This window comes from Desmodus rotundus, chromosome 12 (assembly GCF_022682495.2).
Source record: "Desmodus rotundus isolate HL8 chromosome 12, HLdesRot8A.1, whole genome shotgun sequence".
In the NCBI taxonomy this organism is placed as follows: domain Eukaryota; kingdom Metazoa; phylum Chordata; class Mammalia; order Chiroptera; family Phyllostomidae; genus Desmodus; species Desmodus rotundus.
In genome coordinates this window covers 78,219,993-78,246,724 of record NC_071398.1, presented here as the reverse complement: position 1 = coordinate 78,246,724, position 26,732 = coordinate 78,219,993, and the positions used below count along the sequence as shown (strand labels likewise).

The following is a 26,732-nucleotide window of genomic DNA, read 5'->3' as shown; positions in this document are numbered from 1 at the left end:
GAAAGAGCTGGTTGTCCTGCTAGCTAACATTGTCCCCTTTCTTCTCTGTCACCAATTTCCTATCAATTCTCCTGCCCTCTGTGGGGCCCAGCCTTACTCCCACAGCCCTATACCTGGCCTGTGCCATTCAGACAATGTAGCAGGAGACAGCTGGGATCGGCATGAACCCCCTTCTGTTCCAGACATTGCTATATTTTTGTTGGGGAGGGGGAGAATAGAAAAGTCTCCTTGCCCAGCAGAGACCCACCCCCATCCCCACCCCGACTGGCCAAATTAGACTAAACTGGACTTCCTCAAAACCAAGGTCAGAAAGGAAATGGGCACATATCTAAATTTCCCCAAGTAGCTCAATAAAGAGCTAGATCCCCCTGCCTCTCATTGTAGCTTTGGGTTCTACACAGGTACCTCAGCCTAAGCAGAGAGTCCAAATTTAAGGAGGCCCCCACAAAAGAAAATGGAGGTTAATCTAAATTGCCCTGGTACTATCTGCTGGAACCCCCCTCTCCATCCAGATTCCTGACAAAGTCACTGTTTGGCTTTGTCTGGGTGGACAAAAGTTGACAACCATCCTCTCACCACTTCTGCTCAGGGATGAAGGTGAGCGGGGCATCTGTCTTCATCCCAGTGGAGATGGGGAGGTAAGACAGGAAGGAAGCAGAAAACTGCCCGCCATCATGTTCACGGGGTCGGTTTGTGTATTAAACCATGTTGCTCCAGTTGCAAAAACGAAACTACTTCAGGTAGCAAATGAGACAAGCCCTCAAGGGCAGAGGCAATTTCACATACATTCAAATTGTCATCATGAAAGGTGAGCGAATTATGAGTGCAGGGGGGACTGACAAAGTGTGTGCCCCGTGCGATCTGTGGTGGGTGTGTGAGAGGAAGGGGGGAGGTTTTGTCTATAGTGTGTCCTGTGTTAGTGACTGTAAGGCAGTTCCTTAGACCAGAAGAGACCCTTCTGCCACCTAGAATTGCATACAGCAGGCCTATAAGTTGCAAAATGGGTATGTTAGGTCCCCCCTGTGCTTGGCACACCAGCCTCGGTCTCCCTAGAAAGGCCTCCTTTGGAGCCCTTTCTTCCTCTGCTTCCCGCACACGGCGCAGGCCACTGTGGTATTCTACGGAGGGATAGTCTGCAGAACCCACCCCAAGTCCTCCCAGGGAGATTTTGGGGCACTCTGAGGAGAGCACCCCACATTCCTGGCGCTGGTCTGAGTCAGTAACTGTCTCAGCCTAGGAGAACACATTCTTTGCCAGCGGCCATCCCCACCCCGTCCCTCCGATCCTTGCGCCTGCCTGCCGGTCATCTTTGTGCCTGAAGAGGCCCACAGATAGAAGAACAGTCTAAATCGTGACCTCAGATGCAGCTATTGGACACATATTTATAATTTGGTTTCCAAAATACACATTGACATTAAGTCCCTCTCTTGAAATAGTCAAGTAATTAAATAAAAAGCATATTTTTTCTTTATTTTAATTATCAGGTTAATTTCCTTAATGATACAGACGAAAGCTGCATTTGGAGGAGGGTGGGTTCAAGTATTTATTCTGTCTTATAAGTGCATCACTACTATAGGCATTATCATACATTATTCTTTTGCTATAGCATATTTGCATTGTCTAAGAAATAGTGACCAATAAAAGTAAGAATTGGCATTAAAAATGATGAAGTTATGAAAAATTTATACATTTTTAAATCTCCACATGGGCAGATGAAATTAGAGGGTATGGAGACATAATCAAAAGATTTTGTTCCCGGAGACACCACTCCCCCCTCCGCAGGAGAATGTTTTTTCCTGCTGTTGAGAGGCTAGCTTGAGAATTCTTCAGGCCTGTGTAAAATTGCCTCCCCTGTCTGCTCCCAATTGTCTTTGAACCCACAATCTGTGCACTTGCCTAAGAGCCCTATGGAGTCAGGGAAGTGAGAACAAGGTGACAGAGACGGTAAAGCCTCGGGCTATCAGCAAATGGTCTCCTTGAGAGGCAAAAGCATGGGTGTGTGAGGGTGCTGTGCATGCAGACACACACACGTGTGCACACACACAAACTATCAGCTAAGAAAGATGTGATGACATCTCAACAGATAATTCTAGCAGGACCACCTCCCGAGGCTTACGCCCTGGCACACACACCCACTCACAGTGGTTTCAGCTCCCCAGGTACCCAGCCACCACGACCCACACTCCTCTCCTTTCTCACCTCTGTCAGCCATGAACAGATATCTCTCCTCCCTTCTGCAACCAACCACCTCCCCCAGGTCAACTGGCTTCCATCTCTGCCCTCGGAATCCTGTGCGAGAAGGGGAAAAGGGTTCCCTGTATCCAATGCTTCTCTCTTACACAGACCTGGCTGCAGGGCGGCCTTTCGTTCCTAAGCCACCTTGTTCCAACCCCGATACTGGTGACTAGACAGGTCTCACTACAATCAGAGTAGACCAAAATCAGGGCTGAAAGCTAGAAGAAACAGGGAATGGGGTACAGGAAAAAATGCAGGTGATGCAGGGCCAGCTTTCCTTTTCTCCCATGCCAACACCATCATTAAAAAAAAGAAAAAAGAAAAAAGAAAAGAAAAGAAATACCCGAAATTCGAAGGTGGCCACCTACGATGACACCAGAAACAACGAGACTTCTTCTTGGATGCCCAGCCCTGTCAAGGAGGAGAACGCAAAGGTTAAAGCCCTCTGGTGGCACCAGCCTTCTCTCCCTAACACCCTCCGGTCTCCCTGTCGTTCTCTCACTACCTCCTTTTCTCCTAGTCTTACGTTTTTAGGACCAAGACGGTCTAGGTTCCCCTCTTCAGTTGCCAGAGCCTGAGACTGCACAGGTACGTAGCCAAGCGAGAAAAGCCTAGACATGTGAGGAGGGCAAGGTCCCTGGCCAGAGTCTCTCCAGCTCCAGCTCCATCTTGCCTGGAGGACTCTGACTCAGCCCCGTCCTCACAGCCTCCCTCCACTTGCATCCAAAACCTTAGGGCCCAGGGGTTTGAATTCAGCCTGTGGAGGTGCTGTGGCCCTTCTGACTTAAACCTACAGGAATAATTTTCTGCCCAGTGGGCTGATCTCCTCCCAGATTTCTGCTGCTCATGGCCTACCAGAAATCGTGATGGAGGCAGAAGGAAGATCTGGGGTCAGGGATGTATCTCTGTCTGTCTAGATCTAACTGCACGGTGAATTGTAAAGTGTTATGCCGTTGAGATATTGTCCATCGTGCTACGTCTCTGGCTCCCTGCCCCCATCTCTGTCCTGACCTCTTTACCTAGCATCTATCCGTGCGGATCACCAAGGAGCTGTGAAGACACAGCTCATACCTATCAGTTGTCTGCCTCTCTTCTTCTCCTCTTTTTCACACGCACAAACAGTGTGAATACAAAGCAGTTTATTAAAAAAAATTTAATGTTGAGTATGGAACGCAGTCTCAATATTTTATAGTCTTACTTTCCGAATATTTTGCTTTCAGGCTAAATTCTGATTTAAGGGAATGACATATACACCACAGGTAACCCAGCTAAAATACTGAGAGGGGTGTGTGTGTGTGTGTGTGTGTGTGTGCACGCGCGCCAGAATGAGTCAGTGCCCCCTTCTACCTAAAACTCAATTCCACAACTAATTCTTCTTCTCCTTCTTAATTTCATAAGGAATGAAATTAGTATAATTCCTGTAAAATGTTTTTGGATTTTTAAAAAACTCTGGCCTCCACAGTTTTGGAAATGTGGCTCCTTTCTTCCCATCCCCACAGTCCCTCAGACTTAGTCCTCCCCTAAAACCTGAGGTCTCTGGGGCAGAGAGGAATAAGAGCCAGTGAGGGAAGAAGGTCAGGAGTCCAAATGCAGAACCATTTTTCTTTTCTTCTTTGATAAGTTAAGAAGATAACATGACTAAATGCAGAGGAAATCAGAGAAGGAGAGCTGGGGAGCAGGGACAAGCCTTAAATCCAAGCTTTCAATGCCCCCTCCACTCTTCTAACCCCCGCGAATACCCACTTGACCCCCAGCCTCTGCTAGCCCATCTAGTCCATAAATTGTCTTCATAGCAAAGAGGAGAGCGGCGCTACCTCCCAACTTGCAGACTTGCTGGAAGATAAACACAGCACACTGGGGATCCTCTGGCTCCTTCCTCCACTCAAATCACAATGAATCATGGGATCCCTGGAGCAACTGTACCTCTCCTCACTGATCTCCACCCTGGCACACACACCCCTGCACAATGCCCAGGGGAACGCGGTGACAAGGACCGCAGCCCAGGAGGCATGGAACAAATGTGCATGTTTGGTGTCCGACAGCTTCAGCCTCCCACAGAACTCTGGCCTCTGAGGTACCAGAAATAGTCTGCTCGCCTCCGGCCTCCACTGCCCCACAATGGTCCCCACCGGTCTCCCAGAAAGCACAGTGTGGGTGGGAGCTAGGGGTGAGAAGAGTGCCTTCTTTCTATATTCTCTGGCTTTTCTTTAAAAAAACAAGAAATTTATAAAAAAAACCCACACTATCCTATGGATCGGATGAGGGGTAGAGTCGGGTTCTCCCCCTTCTAGAACCTCAGTTTGTCTTCCCAAAACCTCAGCTCCTTTCCCACCTGCCAGTTCATGAAAAAGCAGGGAAGAAAGGAATGAAATTAATTTAATTCCCGTAAAATGTTTTTCAATTTTTAAAAAACTCTGGCCTCCACAGTTTTGGAAATGTGGCTCTTTTCTTCCCATCCCCACAGTCCCTCAGACTTAGTCCTCCCCTAAAACCTGAGGTCTCCGGGGCAGAGAGGAATAACAGCCAGTGAGGGAAGAAGGTCAGGAGTCCAAATGCAGAACCATTTTCTCTTCCCTCCCATCCCCACTACAATCTGCCTTCCTGTCTCTCCTCTGGTGTAAGCATTAAGATGTTGACCCTGTCTTGTACAGAGAAGGAGGGGGTGGATTAATAGGATAAGTAGTACCATGACCCTAAAGCCCCCCTGAATCCCATTGACAAACTTAGTGAGCTGTCTCCCAGTTGGCCAGGGGAGAGGGGAAGGAGGGGGACCAACAGGAGCTCTGGGGTAGCTGGCCAGGACACACTGCCTTAGCGGCCAGGTGGATGCCGGGGAAGCAGGAGGTGAGACCCCACTCTGCAACTACTCCTCCACACACATGCCTCATCCCTTTTGGTCACTCCTTAAACCTTTTATCAGCCTTTCTTTTCTGTGATCATTACCCGCCTCCATTAGTCAGTAGGCAAAGTAGGAAGGTTAGGGCGCCCTGAGTGATTTTAGGAGATCCTTTCCCACCCCCAGCCCAGGTGTCTGAGGGGGTTGAGACTCCCCAGAATGGACTTACCGGGCTCCTGTGAGGAGAGACTGCTCAGTGGCCCCTGCTGCCGGACTGCGTCTCTCTCCCCAGCTCCTAGCCTCTTGTGGAGGGGAGGATGCAGCTCGGATGATGACGTAGCATCTGTCTCTCCATTCAGGAATTTCGCTTGCCTCTTTCTTTCTTTTGCTGCTCTCCCTGGAAAGGCAGCAAAAAGGGGGTGCTGCCCCTGTCTGGAGACACCACTACCATGACCAAAATAACAACCCACTCTGATGAGCCCCCCTCCTCCTTTCTTCTCATGCCTGTGTGGGAAGGGGTCTTTGTCATCTCTACTGTGTTCTACCTCCTCCCTCTGCCTTTTCTAACCTGAGTCAGGATAAGGAGCTGAAGGAAGCTATTGTTCCTCCCAGCCACCCTCATCCCCAGAGGAAGCCAGAGAAAGGGTGCAACAGAAATACCCCTGTCCCTGGTCTCCTTTCAGTTCTAATTCACTTTGGAACTTGAGAGCATGATTTCATGCTCTGTGTGTGTCGTTGGGGAGTGGAATTGATAAAGACGGATGGAGGGCAAAACTTGCCATTTGGAGGTTCAAGGTGTTCTAGTCCCTCCTTCCCAAACCTCCTTCCACTCCCTGTCCCTGTCAGCTCAACTATCACCAATGGAGATCTTAGTTATGAAGGGTACAGTGACAATGGAAGATGAAGGCTCCAGTGCGGGAACAAGGTAGAGGGCGGCGATGAAGGGGTCTAGACAAGAGAAAAGGAGGGGTGGGACCACAGAATCAAAGTGGGAGATAAATTATCTTGTTCTTAGAGGAGGGAGAGCAAGTTGGGGGGTGGTTTCCAAGGCCGGGTCTGATATTTGGTGGAAACGGGGGCCCAGGATGGTACAATGGTCCGGTCTCTTGTCTGTCTCTCTCCCCCACCCTCAGCCCTCCCTTTTTCTCCCTCCCACTCTTCCTGGCCTGCATGGGAACTCAGTCTGAGCTCGATGTGACAGACAGCAGGCCTGCATGCTAATGAAGTTTGTCTCAAGTTCATTGTCAAAGCCCCCCCTTCTCCAAAGCCCCCTCCCCTCCTCTCTCATACACAAATCTCCTTCCAACTTTTGTCCCACAGACCTGGAGGCCACTTGAGTCTCTGCTGGCTCCCCTATCTTACCCTCCCCCACTGCTTTCAGTCTTCCCTCTCAACACCACCTCCTAAACTGGGGCCGGGGGCTCTCTTGCTCCCTGGTGCCTTCCCAGCCACCTTCTGGTCTGGCCTTCCCGAAGCTCTGAAAGCGGTTCTGAGGGCCAAGGCCAGAGTCTGGAGACCTGATCCTTCTTTCTTCACTCTAAAGTAGGAAGACTTTGGGGAGGTGAGAGAAGGCAACAGATTGCCCCCACTCAAGGCTCCCTGCCCCCCAATCCTCAGCCCCGTCCTGGCCCAGTCCCCCAATTCTAGCCTCAGCTTCCCCCTCCCCTCATTCCTCCCATTATGATTATTTTGCTCTCCCCTTGATTACATCTGCTTCACTAGCTCAGAAATAAAGACCCTTTGAGACTAATTTTGCACCCCCCAGCTCCCCACCCTTTCCCTCCTCCTTCCCTCTAGACCAGGGCTCCCTTTAGCTCCTTTCTCACTGCTGGAAGACATTGAGTTCCTTGTCTGGGGAGCTGTGGGGTTGATGGGAGGGGGTGCCAGTGGAATGGAGGGGGGTCTCTCCAACTCTGGGACGTGTCCAGCAATCCAAACCTGTCCTTCTTTTGTTCCTACAAATCTCTTCATACTGCCACCACCCTCTGGAGTCTGCCTTTCTCCCAGTAACGGGGAGATAGGGGAGGAAGGGGAGGAGGGCCCCGAACTCACTCCACTCCTCAATTCTAGGCAAAGGAAAGAGGGAGAGAAAAGAGAGAAAAAATTAAAACCCCCCTCATTAGCCAGAAAGGAAGTGAAAGGGGATAATTATAATTAAAAGCAGACAGCTGTGGATTGCATCTTTTATGTTCCTCCAAAGCTTCCTCCCCACGTCTGCACCATCACCCAAAACCGTGCACAATTCCACCAGCATAGTCCCCCTGGTCTCCTGAGTGTGGGGAGTGTGCTAGGAGACTAAGGCCTGGGGGTGATTTGAAAAAGGGGGGTCCACTTCCTCTCCACTAGACAACACATTCTTAAACATCTCAATAGGCCTGGAAGATGAAGGTGTCTTCTTATCTCCCAACATGCACCCCCAAGGCATGGGCCTGTAGGGAGAGTGTGGCATTCAGGTGATAATGATGAATTTGATAGTTTGGGGAAATCTTTGATTTTCCTAAAAACACTAATAACTTTTCTAGCATATTTTCTCATTCAGACATCTCTTTCCGCCTCCCTTGGGGTTGCCTCAAAACAGAGGAGGGCTCCCTGACAGCCAGAAGAGCTAGGATCTGTAAGGGATGTATTCCACAGAGAGAGGCGCCTGGATTTAGAGGGCAGAAGTGCACATGTACACTTACGCACACATTACAATTTGGGGGTAGTGTTGCCAGGCCTAGCTCTGCTATTCTATGTATTTATAGAACTTGATCATAGGCCAGAACAGCAGGGTAATTATAGCATTATTAGCATATATGCAAATCAGGTAACCTATATCCGCTGAATGGAAGCAGATTATTATTTATTTCTCTACCTCCTCCTTCCCTGGTATCAGCTCTGGTTCCTCAGAGCTGCACACCAGCAATTATCTGACATTATAAGAGGGGGTTGAAGCCCTGAAGGAGGGGCGAATGGGAGGAGGGCAGGAGAAAACCTCCCAGCGGGTTGTATCTCATTTTACTCAATGTTATTCTGGGAAGAGTGGGGAGGGGCTCAGTAAGAATCCTTTGAATTAATAAAGGGTGAGGATAATGGAGAGACAGAGACAAGAGAACAGAGACATGGAGCCAGAAAAGCTGTGAAGCAATCACAGAGATGGGGAGAGACAGACCCACAGTTCAAGGGAGTGGAGAAGCCAGAGAGAGAGAGCCTCAAACTTACAGACAGAGGTACAAGGAATCCAGATCTGGAGAAAACCAGGGTCTGTTTATCTGGAGGTGGAGCTGTGAGTTCTCCAGGTTCACTCTGGGAGCCCCTGCTGACTCCAGAGCCCACCCCACATTAACACCCCCTTTGCCCACTTTCCACCACCCAGTAACCGATTAAGGGGCCCAAGCACAGGCTTTGGCTTATTCTTCATTCTAACCACCATGTGGTGAGCACAAATTGTGTGGGCAAAGTCTGACTCCGCCCTCCCTTCTCCCCCAAGACTGAACAGGGGCCCTCTTCCCTCAGGGGTTGTCTGTTGTCTGTCAAGCCCTGGGATCTCCAGTTCCATGTCCACAGGTGGCTTGGTCTGTAAGGAGTCAGTCAATCACTGCCTCCCCCTCCCCCCCTTTTTTTACTGGGCTGAGTGGATTTAGTAGAGAAAGCCAGGATTACAAAGGACTTAGAGTTGGCATTGGGGCCCTTCTTCTCGCCAATGGTGGGCACAACGTTTACAAAGTGCCAGTTGTACTGCACCCGCCCCTTGGGCCAACCAGTCTTCTTTTTCCCCTTTTTGGCCAACTTGGGGGTCTGACTTCTTATTTTCCCAGCACAGGTCAGGGAACCATGGACTTCACCTCCAAGCAGCAGGTAGCCTCATCCTCTGGGGGCATGCCTATCAGGAGCATGACCTGATCTTTTGGAGCAATGCTCTCCAGCGAGGCTACATGGGCCTTGATCAGGGCGACAGTCACCTGGTTGGTCACCTGGAGAGTGTGTAGCTCCTGGGGACAAGAAGCTGCATGACTGCAACTGAACTGCAGCCTCTGCCACTAGAAAGATGGAGTCCCTTCTGCTATATCCTGCTTCTACTCAGACGTTACTTATACCAGATGCAAGCTGGGAACCAGGGCCTTGAGCGTAGTTACTGGTTTTCCTCCATGTTGTTCCTGGGACTTGCCCTACTGAGTTGGGTACCTCTTCCCTTGCCTGGTTGGGTAGCTTTCTGGTGATGCCTGATGGCCACAAACCAGCTACTGGGACTTCAGAGCCTCATCTACATCCTTCCCTCCATTCCAATCAGAAGAGGCTCCCAGCAGCAGGTGGATTAGGGAAGTATCTCTGTTTCATTGGCACCAAATCCCCTAGGCATCCTTGTATCTCCGTCAAGTTTCAAGTATCTCTTTCTCCAGGTACCACTTGCAATCTCTGTGTAAAACAACACCACCACCTTTGCCTTCCTAGGGCGAACTTCAGAGAAGACAATCTTGGGGGGAGGAAGGATTTCTAATACTGTGGCAGGGCCCAAGGGCCAAAGTGCCTGCCCTTGTGTGGTATAATGAAGAAAGGAAAGGGCCCTTGAGAGAAATGGACACACAGACAGACACTCAAAGAGACAGCAGCTGAGAGACTAAAAGGAAAGAGAATTTCAAGGCTGTACTTAGATTTTTACATAGAAATGAAAATGTACTGTCACATAAATATATTGGGTTGGACAAAAAGTTCGTTTGTTTTTTTCTGTAAGATGGCTCTAGTATCGCTTAGTTGTCTTTAACATCATTCAATACAATTTCGTTAGATGGTATTGTGACAGCTGTCTCATTTCAGCATGTATTTTTAAAAGAACTTATCAAAATTGGTGAATTTTTGTGTAGCCATTTTAATATCGAAGATGGGAGAAAATATGCAACATTTTTGGCATATTATGCTTTATTATTTCAAGAAAGGTAAAAACACAACTGAAATACAGAAAAAGATTTGTGCAGTGCGTGGAAAAGGTGCTGTGACTGATTGAACGTGTCGAAAGTGGTTTTCAAAGTTTCATGCTGGAGATTTCTCTCTGGATGATGGTCCATGGTCGGGTGGGCCAGCTGAAGTTGCCAGCGATCAAATTGAGACATTCGGTGAAAGCAATCAATGTTATACCATGCAGGAGATAGCCAACATACTCAAAATATCCAAATCAATACAGTTATTGGTGGAAGTGAAAAACGTGTCTTTTATCTTACAGAAAAAACTAAACAAACTTTTTGGCCAACACAATATATAAACCAGAAAGATGGATGGGCTTAGTCACCACTGAGCCTGCATCTATGATATGTGTTTGTATTTACATCAGCTCCTGGGTATGCCTGGGTTTCCTTGTGGCCATGTAATACAGAGTAATGTAAGAGCTGAGAGGCAGTGAAAGACAACCAGAGCAGAAAGAGAAACCGAGGGGCAGCCACTGAGACCTGTTAGAGTGAAACAGAAAGGCACTGACGGGCACCAGAAACCCAGTCAAGAACAGGTCAGATCCAGAGCCCGATGTCCAGCCAGCCCCAGAGACCAAGCTTGCCATACTCTATCCCATGTTAGAAACCTAAGATGTGGCCCTCACTTCTGCCTGTTTCTCCCCAGCTCAGCTCAGAATTTTGGCTGGTAGATTCAGAACTTCATCAGGCACATCTCTCTGCATTAAAATTAGGCTGAAGTCATTTGGGCAATGGATGGACTCCCTCCTGGGGCTGCCCCTTCTCTCTGCAGCCTGGCATTCTATGATGAGGACTCACTGGCATTTCTCTTTTGAGATGTACACTTTCCCCCTTCTGTGGCTCTCCTGTACGATAACTGAGCTCCAACGTGCGGAGCTGTGTGTGCACATAAATATGTCTGGCCTCACCTTCTTTCCTACAAAATTGATCACCCTGGCAATCCAGTTGGACAGGTGGAAGCACACATTTCCTGCCTCTTGCGCAGTGGCTGTCAGGAGCTGTCTGTGTGCGGAGCAGGTCTGAGCGTGGCATGAACCGGTCTGTGTTTTTATGCAGCGTTGTCTCTGTGTACTGGCCCCTGCCTGAAGTCAGGCTCCGCCATCAGGCAGGCGTGCCTGGCCACCACCTGTGCTGCTGCCGCCAACAGCACTTTCCAGACCCAGGACTTCAGGGGTGCAGTTTAGACAGTCTTTTACCCCAGAGTTTCCCCTGAAGTTGCCAAGACCTCCCTTTCGGTGGGTTGACAATATATCAGACACATATGGCTCTCCCACACACCAGCCTTCACCACGGAGCTCCCACAACGCCAAACCATCATGTCTGCCGCAGAGGCTCGGGCTAGCCTGCCAGCCTGACGACACTACCCCTGAGCTGGAGAGAGATTTTCGGCTTTCCATCTCCCTAGGCTTGTATTGGTAGCTACACTTGTATACATGTGTTACTTTTATCCCTGGAACTGTATACATCTTCTCTGCTCGTTTTCACAAAAATAATGGTCTCTACGTGGGCACCTGGCCAAGCCCCAACACTGTGTGCGCTACACGCAGCACAGAACACATACAGGCACGCGTGTCATGTGCCTGCCTTATCCTCAACACTGTGCTGTTTTCTGGGTGCAGTGGCTGCTTCTGTCTGCTTCACAGAGGGCTCTCTAGGTCCGATGCTCATTTCTGTGGCTCAGGCTCTCGGATTTGGGCTGGATCCCTCAGCTAAACAAGTGGGCAGTGTTTCCCATCTCTGAAGCCCCTGCAACCCTGGTCCAAGAAGAGGTACTGAACTCTGGGTGGTTTTGTATCGGCTGCGGCTGGTGAGACCAGGCAGGTTCCCTTCCCATTGCCGGTGCCCGCGCCCGGGTGCTCGTTGGAAGGTCCCCACTGTGATGGGGTGAGTTAGGGCTGGCCCTGAAACGCCCCCGAGCTGCTGTGTGCAAGTAGGTTCCTGTCCCTTTGCAGTGTGCAATCATGTGAGCGGGGGTTGGTGTGCGTGTGCTACAGTCACATACATGTCCATAGTCTGTACGCCCACACTCTGTGAGTGTTGTATGCGTGTGCGTGGGGCCCGAATGTGTTGATCTGCGTGCTGCGGGCTCACACCCTTCACTTGGCTGTGAGGCCCGTGTTTGTGTCCTGTGGTTCAAGGGCGAGGGTTTCCTGTCCCTGAGGCTTCCCTGTCCCTGAGGCTTCCCTGTGTAAAATGCGGATTTGTCCCGCCGTATGGCCTCGGGCCAGGCCAAGTCAGGCTGAAATTGCCCGCGCAGTCCCGCGTGTCTGTCTGCGTGCTCCGGGGTGGCAGCGCTTGGCCCCCGCTTCCCACCAAGTCCCGGCTCGGCAACGCCCAGAGCAGCGAGGGCGTGGGCGCCTCTCCCAGCTGCACACCGGCCACCTCGGGCACCCAGGACGGGAAACGACGCCCGAGGGGAGCCGCCGAGCTGAGCGGGCAGCACAGGGAAAGAGAGAATCAGAAACAGAAAAAGTAAAAACAAAATCCATTTGAAAAGAAATAAATGTTAAAACAGGAGAAAAAATAACGCTACATGAAATAAAAGAAACACACCAAAGGCATTAAAAATGTTTAACTAATTATAGGAAAGGCGAGGAAACAAAGAAGAGGCTCGGAAGAGCCCTGGAACCGGGAGCGCGGAACCGGCGGTGGAGCCCGGCGCGGGGCACCCTGCCGCCCGCCCGCCGGGCCCGGCTCGGGCGAAACGTCCGCGGGAGGGTCCGGCCCCACTCCCGCCGCCGCCGCAGCCGCCCCGGTCCTCGGGGCAAATGAACCGGCACGATACTGGACCCGCCACTTCGCAGCGTCGGCCTCCGCAGGGTCCGTGGTCTCGGCCGCAAAGAGGCCCTGGCAGCCGCCGCCTCCGAGTCCGCCGCGCCGGCGGGGCCTCGGGCAAGTCCCGGCCCAGAGCGCTGGAGGACGGGGGACCCGCGGCTGCCCCAGCGGTCGGTGGCTCCCGACTGAAGCCCCAGGGCGCTGAGCAATTAATACCCGGGCGACGCTGGAGTGAGAGGGAAGCCTGGCAAGCCAAGCAGAAGGAAAATGACAGAGAAGAAAGGGGTCCGAGAATGAGGTGGACAAGAGAGGAGGGAGGCCTGAGAGATAAAGGAAAAAAGAGACACGGAGAAAGGCGGTGGAAAGGCCACTGGCCCATGAGGGTGTTGGCTAGAGGCCCTGATACCCCGTCCTGTTCAAGTAGCAGCTGGGAGCCTCTTCCCTTTTCTTCCAAAGATGCCAAATTCTGTAACCTCATAGCCTGTAACGCACGCTGCAAAGAATTAGGAACCTGTAGACCCGGGGCTGGGGCGCGGGGAGGGCTCCCGAGACTGTGGCTCTCAGAAGCAGAGAAAGGGGATGGAGAGCCTGCAGGCTGGTGGGAAAGCTGTAACATCTCAGGGCACAGAAAATGTGCCTAAGAGAGGGACCCAGCAAGTGCAACTTAGAGGCAGAACCGTTCTAGGACTCTGCAATCTCCTCCAGGGAGAGACAGGCTGGGCCCAGAGCTCACGCACCTTAAATAAGTCCAGCCAACTGACTTCAGTTTCAGGGCAGGAGAATCAGTAGTATTTTCACACTCAGAACAGCTGAATAAATATCTCCCTCCACCCTCCTGCCCTATCCACCCACTGATGCAGAAGGGCTTCTGTGGCCCACTGAGGGCTCGCCAAGTCATTTCCTCCATCACTGTTCTTTATAAAAGAAGAGCACAGGGTTGGGGATTACCAGAGTCCTTCCAGTGGAAAGACAATCAGAGTAGGAAGTAACTCAGGTCTGGTGGGTCAATCATCCCAGAACATTTGGACTTTATCAGGAAGCATCATATATTAATTTGGGGCAAGACGTGAGCCAAACTGAGAGAAAGCCAAGAGCTGTGGCGGATGGATGGTGAGGAGTGGGAGAAACCCAGGGGAACAGGGAGCAAGAGGGCTTCCCAGGAGGGGTCCTACCCTGATGTGAATAGCCAGACGGGGTGGTGTGGGCAGAAGACAACGGGAAGGCCAGACATCTCAGCGGAGGGTGCAAGGCGTTGGGAAGAGCACAGTCTGCAATGGCAGCCCCACCACCTTCCTGGCTGTGTGACTCTGAGTCAGTTGTCTAAATTCTCCAAGCCTCCCTTCTGAACAGGTAAAAGGAAGGAGAGGAAACCTACTTCTCTGGGTTGTAAACTCAGTGAATGAATGTACCCACCTTCTTGGCCCTTCATAGATACCCCCCAAAATAGTAGCTTTTTTTCTGATTCAGACCTGTCATGTCAACTTCTTTTTTTTCTTTCAACCCTCACCAGAGGACATGTTCATTGACTTTTAGAGAAAGGGGAAGGGGGGGAGAGAGAGAGAGAGAGAGAGAGAGAGAGAGAAACATCAACGCTTACACACCCCGACTGAGGATCAAATGCAACCTAGGTAGGTGCCCTGACCTGGAAGACAGCCCAAGACTTCCCGCGTACAGGACAGCTGCTCCGACCGACTGAGCCACACCAGCCGGGGCCCATGTCAACTTCGTGATCTTCGTATTTGGGAGTCAAAAGTGGGGGACATTGGAAGGTGGGGAGTTGTTGTAGTTTGCTCCCTTTCCGCCGTGCCTCCCTGTTTTCTGGTCCCCAAGTCTGTATCAGCCTCAAGTTACCTCAAAGAAACCAATATATAACATAAAGTGTCACTTAAAAAAAATGACACTAAAATAAAATAAGCCATCCCTCAGTGCATTGAAAGAGCCTGAAATAAAATTCTATACAAGTCAAATTCCTCCCGCGCATCCACCAGTCCACCTGCTACGTCTCTCACAGTTAAAATCAATACACTCGCAGGGCTGGAATTTCTACTTGGAACTGAGTAACATGTGCTGACTTTCTATCTGTCCGCCCCTTCCCACTTTTTAATTTAATTTTTCTTTTCAGAGAATTGTGGCAACGACATATGAGTAAATGCATGTTTTGACGGTTTGTGTTTGGTTTTGAAATCCCCCAAGTTAATTTTATAAAATTCCAATTAGATACTTGTTCGAGAATGGTTGTAACAATAAAGTCTTGGAAACAGCTTAAATGATGAAATGAATAAATAAAAAAATAAAATGTGCAATAGTTAGAAGAAAAATTTAGGCTTATCAACATGAATAGGTCTCATAGTATATTGATGTTAAATTTAAACTGGATGACCTTAGGTAAGTCACTTAGCTTCTCTAAACCTGCTTTCCAATTTTTCAAATGCCCTCCTCACTTAGTTGTCACAAGATCTGAATGATATTCTGCACATCAAAGTTTCTTTGTAAACCTCAAAGTAATATATGACTGCAAAATGTCACACATACTGTAAACAACGTATATAATCCAACCGCATCCGTGCCTCTTACTGTACCACCCCTCACACCGAACGGGTCTCCCTATGCCCCCAGCTCAGCGGATTCTCCAGATGGGATCCTAGACCTAGAGGCAGGTGCTTGGGCTCTGGGGGATGGAGGTGAGTTACGAGGATGGAGGGCTGAGCAAAGGGATTCATTAACACCTTACCGCCCCTTTCACAGTTCTGTCTCTTCCCAGTCCCTGTTCCCACTTGCAGTTCGCCCAGCCTCCCGCCCCCTGGCTCTTTCTCTGCCTGGATTTCAAGCTTAGGGAGAGTGGAGGGGTCCTCCTGGGCTGTAGCATTGGAGTGGGGAATGGACTGAAATTACAGTGGAGAAATATCATTTGGATTCTAAGAATTTTCTGACCTCCAAAGGCAGAAGGCCCAATACAGTTATCAAAGAAGAGTCCCCTAAGTGTCCTGGGAATGGAAAGGGTTGGGGGCAAGGGATGGTAGTGAAAACACTCCGCCACGTTAAAATGAGAGGAAGGGGAGAAAAGGAGAAAACAGAAGCTCTGAAAGGTCACAGGGAGAATTCTTATTTTTGTGCTCTCTCAAGAAGAGAGGGGCTCCCATCGCAGAGCTAACAATCTTCTTCCCAAATTCTCTGTGCGAGGTTTGGCTGCTCCCAGGTGGGGGTCCTTTCTAACAAGGTGCTCCCCTCCCCTCCGCCCGGGGCCCTGCCCCTCCTTCTCCAGGAGCTGAAGCCGCCAAAGGTTCGTGGAATATAATGGATCATTTTCCAATTTACCAGGGTCTTGGAGATTACGCCGCTAATCCCATCAAAGACCATCTGCTTACATTGTCCTTCCTGAGCCAAAATAAATAGATCCTTTACTCCCTCCACTTCAACTCCTCTAGGGTATTGTAGCCGGAGAAAGTTCGACAAGGCCCATCCCATTTCCCCCGCCCTCCTGCTGCGGGCTGAACAGAAAAGGAGAAAACAAACTTAGTTTGTCTGAGGTGTGAAAGGTCACTTACGCTCCTGACCCGCATTATTCTCGGGAGCCTGCGACGATGGGAATGGGGAGAGGGGAGGGCCTGGGGCTCTGGGGGTCTCCGAGGATCAGCCCCCTGTGGAGGTGTGGGACAGGCTGTGTCGGGCCCCACCGTTCTACTGTCTCAGCTCTGAGGCTGCCTTAGCCCCAGCTCATTTTTGGTCTCTCTCTCTAGTCTCTTCTGAGTTTCTCCCACCTGTGACTGTTAGGAACTAATTATTGAAATCTAAGTTTCATGGCTACCTTGGCAGAACTGTTGGGGAAAAGACATGAAAATTTACATAAACGCTAATTTGATTCCATCTAAAAGTCATTTATTTTATGAGCTTCACATTTATTCTCTTATTTGTCATAGGGGCTTTCATAAATGTGGGGGGGGGGGAGTGCTTAAGAGGAGCTTCTTGGGAAGCTCACGGTTAGGGGTAGGTGCAGGCCAGGCTCAGGAAGGCGAGAAGGCAAGTTACCGGTGAAAGATGATAACTGCCACAGAAAACGAAAGAAATGTAGAACAGAGTGAGGGAGTGAGGGCGCTGCCTGATTGAGAAGGTGGAACTTGAGCAAAGACTTAGAGGAAATGAGAGTCATTCAAAAGGGAGTTGGGAGAAAGAGAGTTTAACACACAAAGAGCCACCTCTTCCCACAGTTTCCTCCTGTCTTCCTTACTTTTATTCCCTTCTGTCCCTCAACCATCACTCTTTGCTATTTTCTAATCTGCCCAAGAACTTAAAAGGGCTCCCAGCAGCCTGCCTGTTCCTCTGCGGGTTGTCCCCAACTCTGCCAACAGCCGTCTGTGTGGGGTGACTTTCCCAAACACTCCTGGCCTCCAGCAGGGGTACATAGTTTTTTTTGTTGTTGTTTTTAAAGGTTTTATTTATTTTTAGACAGAGGGGAAGGGAGGAAGAAAGAGAGGGAAACATCAGTGTGTGGCTGCCTCTCACGCGCCCCCCCACCGGGGACCCGGCCCACAACCCAGGCATGTGCCCCGACCAGGAGTCAAACCAGCGACCCCTTGATTTACAGGCCAGCACTCAATCCACTGAGCCACAGCAGCCAGGGCAGGGGTACATGTTTTACTTTAGAAAAGCAACAGAGTGACAGAAACAACACAGTCAAGGGAGTCAGCAAGATGTCATTTTGAATCAATCCCAGCTCTGCTACTTACTAGCTGTGAGATCTTGCGTCTGGATACTGGATCTCTCACTCTCCCTTTCCTCCTTCATAAAGCACAAGCCGTGCCTGGCTCACAGGACTGCTGTGCAAAATCAACGAGATACACACAGTTCCTGGTGGCTGTTCCATACGAAATGCTGTGCCAGACCGAGCAGGGACTGAGCCCCACACCACAAAGAGTCAGAAGGGATTCACTCAAGAAATTGAACAGGGATGTGAAAAGCATTTATATATTTAGGGACAAAACATGAACTCCCAATTATAAGATTTGTTCATAAGTGTGTGCTGGACCCCTTTAGGTACAGGGCACTAGGAAACACAGCGGGATGAGGCTCACGCCCTGATTGCAGCCTGCAGCAAGGGCACAAATACTGGCATGTAGCGGAATACGGTGGGTGCTCAGAAAATGAGACAGACATTCTGTGGAGAGAGGAAAAGATAACGCTCAAGTGGGGTTCTGTGGAATCAGGAAAACCGTCATTAAGGAGATGGCCGGAGCTGGGCTGTCCTTGAAAAGTGGACAGGGCCTGAACCTGCAGAATGTACAGAGATTGTTATTGCTCTTTTAACTGGTTGCATCCGAAGATACTGGCATGTGAGAGAGTTGAGAAGATGATTAGCCAGAATGGTGAGCAGCTCTGCCGGACACCGGGCGTGTGGCCATTGGACCACTGGCGGGTTACTTCACCTGTGTCATCTTTGTTCTCCGTGTCAGTAATGTGCGAATCTACTTACTGCACACGGGGCTCGCAGGGAGGTTAAATGAGTGCCTGACACATGGGAAATACTTACAATGATTCTTGAAAAAGAGGAACTCTTCAAAAATAAAGCATTGTGAAAAACCAATGGATGCTTGAGACATGGTATCTGTCTTTAATTAATTCTTTCTTTCTTTTAATTTAATTAAAAAAAAAGATTTTATTTATTTAGTTTTTAGAGAGGGGGGAAGGGAAGGAGAAAGAGAGGGAGAGAAACATCAGTCGTTTGACTCTTGCACGTCCCCAACTGGGGGACCTGGCCAGCAACCCAGGCATGTGCCCTGACTGGGAATCGAACAGAAGACCTTTTGCTTCCTTTCTCTTTGAAGGGTAGCACTCAATCCACTGAGCCACACCAGGCAGGGCTGTCTTCAATTATTTAATGGAACATTGTGAGAAGAAGGGCAGATTTACTTAATGGTGCAGGAGAAGAATCAGTGAATGGGAAATAAGCAGATTAGAGTTGGCATGAAGAATGTACAAATGCCTGGAAAAGACCAAATATAGAGAATGTTAGGTTAAGAATGGCCACACATCAGAGACGTAGATGAAGGAATTTCTGTTTTGGGTAAGTGGTTGAACTAGCTGAAATTCTAATACACAGCAGTGGATGCGTAGGCTTCAGTTGAAAACCATAAGCTCCCTTGAAAGTTTCAAGAAGGCAGGGATCATGCCTATTTGGTTTATTTCTCTAGGAAGTGCCCAGAGGAGTGCTGGGCATATAATGGGCACTTGGTAAATATTTGGTTAATGAATGGATGAATGGCATGAACGTGCAAAATTTCTCTTTATTTAATTTCAAAAAGATTTTATTTATTTATTTTCAGAGAGAGGGAGAGAAACATGATGTGTGGGAGAAGCATCAATTGGTTGCCTCTCACATGCCCCCAACTGGGAACCAGGCCCACAACCCAGGCATGTGCCCTCACTGGGAATCGAACTGGCAGCCCTTCACTTTGCAGGACAACGTCCAGCTGAGCCACACTGGTCAGGACCATGCGAAATTTCTTGTAAAATACTGCAGATAGTTATAAGTGGCAAGGATAATCATTGATATTTAATGTGTTTCAATTGCTTTCTACTCATTATTACCAAGACAGGAAGTGTTACAGGAGTTCAGTGAAAGGAAAAGGAAAGCATGGGAGGAGGTGAGATGTGGAGGACACAGAGAGGACCAGGGAGTCACAGCCCATAGACGGGGAAGACCGGATAAGATAGTCTTGCTAAAGGAAATCGGGAGGGGCATGACGGGGTTGCACATCCATGGACGGCTGCTAAAACAAGATGTTGAACAGAACAGCAGGAAGAATGGCAATGATATAGACAGGGAGATTGCTGTCACAGAGCTAGAACACCAAGCAGAGTGAAGCTAAGGAGAAAGTGGCACCTTCCCACTGGAGCTACGTCCACGACTTGCGTTATGGTGGTAAAGATGGCATGATCAACCCCCTGTGTAGAGCCCCAGTAGCTTTTCAGGGTTTCCTGGCTCAGATGAGGGTTTACTCAATGGCCCCTGGCTTTTGGCAGAGACTTCTTTCCTCTAGCAAAGAATCAATACTTGATGGAAGGATAATATTGAGAGTTTCCGTTGAACTACATGCTAAGAGAGGCTACAGGCTCTCTGTCTGTGGAGAAGTCGGAGGAGAGATGTGCAAGGAGTTCTGAGCTAGGAACGGTGGAGGCAGTAGTTTTTTCAGAATACTAATTTTTAAAAAATTTGATTAAAAAAAAAAGATTCCTGCCACCAGTTCTTTCCCCAATCTATCTAGGCTGGGGAGTCCTGTCTAAATGTTTCCTTAACCTAATCCAGGGCTATCTGGCAGTGTTCCAAATGTTTTCTTTCTTAAACCTTTTTGAGGGCTGGAACCTGCTCTCAGGGGCTTCCAGGGGCTCTGAAAACACCGTTGGGCAATATGTATTTATCTCCCCCCCACCCCAGGTTTTCTCTTCCATGCTTGCACTGATGTCTTTACCATTAGAGACTGTCATCATTTGAAAGAACATGTGCGGAGAAAGGGAAGAGGTGCTTAAAGTCGGAAATACAGAGGAGGTGCCCTCCTTTCAGAGCAGCCAGGAGGAGGCACGCCTCTCTTGGTTTGCTGCTTTGTGCTGCCACCTAGTGTCTCCAAGCCTTAAAATACCTTACCCTAGAGGGGAACCACATTTCATACATTGTTTTCATTCACTGATTCCCTTAATCTTTTCGCAAAAATATACTAATCCTTCCCTCTGGCCAATGATGGAGCAAGTGACCCCATCCCTCTGCTCGTTTCTAGGTATCTCTGCTTTCATGGTGCTCTCTTCCTTTTTCTCCCTGGAGTTTAAAGAGACTCCAGCCTTTCCCCTCTAAATATTCCAGATAACTTGAATTCCAATACCTCTCGCTATGGTTCAAACACATTCTTTTTTGTTATCAGAAGGGGAAACAAGGTGCTCTGCCGTCCCTTCCTAACAGTGGGTTTCCGACCTGAGGCACAGGGTTGACAGACATGGAGAATGTCCACTGAAAAGAGAGGAGAAGGGAGAAACGGCACAGTACGAGATTAAACAAAGGTATAAGCTCTTTGGCACTTTACAGTTAATAAATAGTATCGATATGTGGCAGGATATTTAATTTTTAGAGCAACCTAGTGAGGCCCATAGGACAGGTGAAGAAACTGATGCTAAAGAAAGTTAAGCAGTTAAGCCCTGGCTGGAGTAGCTCAGTGAATTGAGTGCTGGCCTGTGAATCAAAGGGTCGCCAGTAGGATTCCCAGTCAGGGCACATGCCTGGGTTGTGGGCCAAGTCCCCAGTGGGGGACGCTCAAGAGGCAAGTACATATTGATGTTTCTCTCCCTCTCCTTCCCTTCCCCTCTCTCTAAAAATAAATAAATAAAATCTTTAAAAAAAAAAGTCGAGCCCTGGCTGATGTGGCTCAATGGATTGAGCCCAGGCCTACGAACCAAAAGGTCGCTGGTTCGGTTCCCAATCAGGGCACATGCCTGGGTTGCCAGCCAGGTCCCAAGTAGGGGGTGAGCAAGAGGCAACCAATACATGTTTTTCTTGCGTATTGATGTTTCTCTCCCTCTGTTTCTTCCTCCCTTGCCCTCTCGATAAAAATACATAAATAAAAATATTTATGTAATAAAAATAAAAAATAAATCGAGAGGTTTGTAGCTAATTAGTGGCAAAGCTGAGTGAGCTACAGGTCTCTCAGCTCCCATTCAGGGTACATTCCTTTAGAACAGGCTGTCTGACAAAAGAGAATGGAAGTGTAGAATTAGAGAGCCCATGTCTGCCAGAAGGAGCAGGATGAGGACACAGGGAGATAGTAGTGGTGACATTATAAAATAGCACATTGTAGATAGAGCAATGTGCCCCAAAGGGGATGTGGCCTGGAGACTCAGGCGGACTTTTCCTCCAGCTGGATTGGAACTCCTTCTGTGGCACAAACGCTCCTCCTAGTGGTCGTGCCCTGGTATGGCAACGTCCTCCTCCGCACAGGAGAGCAAGGGGGTAAGAGAGGAAGGAGAGAGGGGCCCGAGGTAAGCAAGCAGTGTCATTTAACCTGCACTGTTGTGAATTTCCAAAATGGTGGGCACATTCATATTAAAGTTTACATAGGTAAAATCATTTGAATGTATTTTATGTATTCTTTCTCTTACAATACCTAACATTTATTAAGCTCTAATCTTTGCTAGGCACTGTGCTAGGTGCTTTCCTTGCATTATATTGATTTCTCAAAACTCACAGAGACTCCGCCGAGACATTAAGTGACTGTGCCAAGTTACAGAGGTAGTCAACGGTGAGACCAGAGCCTGAACCCAGGTCCACGGGACTCCAAAGCAGGGAACATGGTTTCTTTGTATTCCTTCACAATAGGCTGACTGGGTAAAAGCCAAGTTTATGTATGTCAGAATCCAGTGGAAAAAAAACAATCTCTCTTCTTAGGGGCGGTCCTGCTTGCAGGAATGACTCCTGCCTACGAGGTGATTTTGTTCAGAAACCCAGCACAGCAGCTCACCCGACGGAGCCTAGAGTGCGGGAGTTGAAGGACTGATAAGAATGGACCGACGGTTTGACTGGTTCAAGTCAGTCACACTCAGTGGCGCACAGCACACGCCTGCTTTAGATACTGTCTAGTCGGGATAATACGGGAGATGTAAAGATGGCCAAGCAGTCCACACCCTGGAGAACATGAGACACTAGTGGATGAGACACACGTTTTTATAAGACTCTCTCTGACATAAGGCAAAGTACGATAAAGAAAGGCAAAAAATACTAAGGGTGGGAGTTGGAAGAGGTAGAACTCAATGTCTCCTTGGAGGATTTGGATGTTTGTTTGGTTTTTTAAGATTTTATTTATTTGATTTTAGAGAGAGGGGAAGGGAGGGAGAAAGAGAGGGAGAGAAACACCAATGTGTGGTTGCCTCTCGTGCATCCCCCACCAGGGACCTGGCCTGCAGCCCAGGCATGTGTCCCAACTGAGAATAAACCAGCGACCCTTTGGTTCTCAGGCCGGCACTCGGTCCACTGAGCCACACCAGCCAGGGGCTGGAAGGGTTTTATAATAGAAGAGGTAGATTGTGAACTGGGCTTTAAGTGTGGATATGATCTCAACAGATACAAATGGGGAGGGGCAGTAGATAAAAAAGAAAGGGAATTACAAAGGGAAGCAATAGCAAGAACAAAGACAGGGGTGGGGTGGGAAGCAGGGCGTGTGGGAGACCTGTTCTCAACTAGATGGAATGTACGGTTCACAAGGGCGCTGGAGGGATGAAAGGCTGGCATTGGAGGGTGGAGAGCCTTGGATGCCAAGGTGAACAGTTCAACTTCATTCAGCACCAAGAGACATTTATGATTTTTACTTTCAAGGAGTGATATATTTAAAACTATGCTTTAGAACAAAATCTGGCAGTTATGGTTGAAGAGGTTTTGCTAATATCCAGGCAAAAAAGGGCACAGCCTCACCTAAGGAGTTAGTGTAGGGCAGGTAGACAGGAGGCAGATAGGCAGGGACCTGGGAACTGGCTGGATGTATACAAAAGAGCAAGAAGGAGTGGTGAAAATACTGAGTGGTGAAATACCATGCAGACGCTTTAGCACTAACTAGACTCATTGAATGCCACCACTTTCTAGTAGTTTCCTCATAATAACGATGGGAATAGTAATGCTGCCTGAGGATTTGATTACATATGGAAAGCACCTGGTATGTAGCAGGTACTCAATACATGGTAGCTCTTAGATTACGGTTTCGAACACGATGACTGGGAGTGTGGTGACGGCACTAACTGAACTGGGAAACACGGAGGGGGACTAGGTTCTCTGTGTGTGTTGTGGGGCAGCGTTGTTGGCTGACAAATTCAGTTTAGGACGTGTGGATCTAAGGAATCACATCCAGGTAGAGCTGTCTAGCAGTCAGCTGCATAATTTGGGTCTGGAATGCAGGAGAGAGGCTGTGCATCATTAATGTAAAGGGAAGCACTGAAGCCACAGAAGTAAGTGAGAAAACCCAAAGAGAGAGATGAGGCTTGGGGCACACAACCACTTAGAGCGCATGCAGCCTCACAGACACTGTTCTGAGAGGAGAACCAGAAGAGGGCAGAACTACGCAGCCAGAAGACAGCCTCAGGATAGAGGGCATGGTCCTGAGTCAGTAGTGGCAAAGAAGTGAGGAAGAGAGCAGAGACCCAGACTTCCACTATGGCTTTGAGGTTGCTTGGGACAGCGGGGCTAGGATACAGAGAGGTTAATGAGAGTCAATAAACACTTTTTTTTTAAACAGTTTTTAAAAAGATGTTATTTATTTTTAGAGAGAGGGGAAGGGAGGGAAAGAGAGAGGGAGAGAAACATTGATGTGTGAGAGATACATTAATCAGTTGCCTCTTGCATGCCCCCAACTGGGGACCCAGCTCGCCACCCAGGCATGTGTCCTGACTGGGAATCAAACCTGTGACGTTTTGGTTCATAGGCTGGCGCTCAACCCACTGAGCCACACCAGCCAGGGCTCAACAGATACTTCTTGATTACTCCTTTTGTTAAATTACCAGAAATTTAATGGTACAGGAAGAAAAAAAAGAAAGTAGTGTTTTGAGAAAGTAAAGGGTGATGGAATTCTTTTTTTTTTTTCTTGTATAAGAGAGATTTAAGTACGTTTGTTGCCAAAGGGAAGACATTACTGCTCTGTTAGTGGGAGATGGTGCCGCCACAGAGAGAAGCTCTAGGGGAGGGGGAGAAGGAACAGGAGTGCTTTTGGAGGGCCAGCCCTAACAAGAAGGGAGAGCACAAATGACCTCTCAGAGATAGAAATTTAAGAAAAGAGGAAGGTAGGGAAGATACTGAAGAATCACAGAAAAGAAACCACTGTGCACAGGAGTAGCAAAGGCAGGGCTCAGAGGGGAGTGGGGGCGGCAGGAGAGGGTAAAGAGGGGATGAACGGTGATGGAAGGAGACCCGACTTGGGGTGGCGAGTACACAATACAATATACAGATGATGTATTATAGAATTGTACCCTGAAACCTATGTAATTTTATTAACAAATGTCACCTCAATAAATCCAATGTTTAAAAAAATGGGGCTAGAGGCTTAGGGAAAGTGTAGGAGATTGAGAATTACTCCTATGAGAAATTTTGTGGCACCTTCCCCTCTATCTTTCAAAAGCGAGTTGTGTATCCCAGGGAAGTTGTGGGAATACTCAGAAGGGAATGATGAAGGACTTAGCGAAAAGTCAGGGACTGAGAGTTGGAGGGTCAGACACAGTTTGTTAAATCAGCAAAAATTAAAAATAATATTATTCAAAGGTACAGGCAAATGAATGTTACCAGATACTTCTGGTACAATTTTTCTGGAAGGCCAGTTTGGCAACATGTATTAAAAGCTTTTCAAACGTGCATACTTCTTGGCCCTCCATGTTGAGTTCCAAGTATTCAATCTAAAGGAAATAAAAGATATGTACAAATATATTTTTATAACCTGTAATTTACTATTTTTAAAGTTTTTTATTCATTTTAGAGAGAGAAAAAGGAGGGAGAGAGAGAGAAACACTGACTTGTTGTTTCACCTGTTTATGCATTCATTGGTTGGTTCTTGTATGTGCCCTGACTGGGGATCGAACTCAAAACCTTGGTGTGTGGGGATGAGGCTCTAACCAACTGAGCTACCCAGCCAGGACAATAATATATAATGTGCTATGTATAACAGAAAAGAAAACAAACAGAGTTTTCAATAAGACAGTAGAATATAGCACATGTGTAGGATATAATGTATCCAACCACTAAAAATGTAGAAAAGTATTTATTGGCATGATAAAATGATCACATTATTAAGTGAAAAACAAAACATAATACACAAAAAGTATGTTTCTATTCTTTTAAATACTTTCCTACACACATACACATATACAAACACACATTTGGAGAGAGGGAGACAGAGAGAGAGATGAAGATGTGTACCCGTTGGCTTGGGCAACTGGAAACATATCGCGACCGTTAGCTAAGTTACTTAAGATCAATCAAGAGCTTCAGTCCTGAGGATACTGAGCTCCTGTTCAATTTAACCTGTGGAATATCCTGGGGATAGGTTGCATAGGCAGCTGGATCACACGTAGCTGGACACGTGAAGCTCCAGAGAGTGTTTAGGATACAGACATAGATTGGGAGTTACCAGCCCATAGGTGGTTGCAGAGATAGGTTACAGCTTTCTGAAATGCAGTAACGAAGAGAGGGTAGCTAAAGACAGAACCCCCAGGAAGCAATGCAGGGAAGCAAAAGTTTAGCCAGTAAAGAATAATATCTCTAAAATTGCCAGCAGCCTGTTGTTCTGCTGCACCACCCCATTATTGGACATGTAACCTTGTTTCCATCTTATTGATAAAATGCACAGGAACTCTCCTGCATTACCTTGCCAACCTTAATTAAGAGTCTGTATGTAATTATGACTCATGCCTTTTATCCTTTCTGCCTATTTGAGAGGAGGCTTCTCATGTCCTTGTAAAGGCCAAACAATTCCTTCATTTGGCTGATTTCTCAGTTCTCTCCCATTATCTCTGATGGTATATTCTCGAGTATTCTCTTTCTCAAGCATTTCCAGCACCTTCAATGGATTTTGTTCCTGTTGCCTACAAGCATGCCAGGATTTTCTCAATCTTAAGAACTCTAATTGGCCTTATTGTCTCCAATACTTCTTGCTTGATTTCCCTCCATATAGTGTCAAACTTCTTTTTTTTAATTTTTTAAATTTTTAAATTTTTATTGTTATTCAGTTACAGTTGTATGCCTTTTCTCCCCATCCCTCCACCCCACCCCTAGTGTCAAACTTCTATACCCTCTGTTATCACTTTACAACTTTTTTCTTTATAAACTACAGCGATATGTCTTCCAACTCCTTCCAACTCCTTTTTTTTTTTTTTTAAGATGATATTTGTTTTTAGAGAGAGGGGAAGGGAAGGAGACAGAGAGGGAAATATCAATGTGTGGT

At 48.1% G+C, this 26,732-nt stretch overlaps 1 pseudogene; it reads right to left on the bottom strand.

Annotated features, from left to right (window-relative positions):
* Positions 1-5,918: 5,918 nt before the first annotated feature.
* Positions 5,919-9,200, bottom strand: LOC128779762 (ubiquitin-like FUBI-ribosomal protein eS30 fusion protein; annotated as a pseudogene).
* Between the last annotated feature and the right edge of the window lie 17,532 nt (positions 9,201-26,732).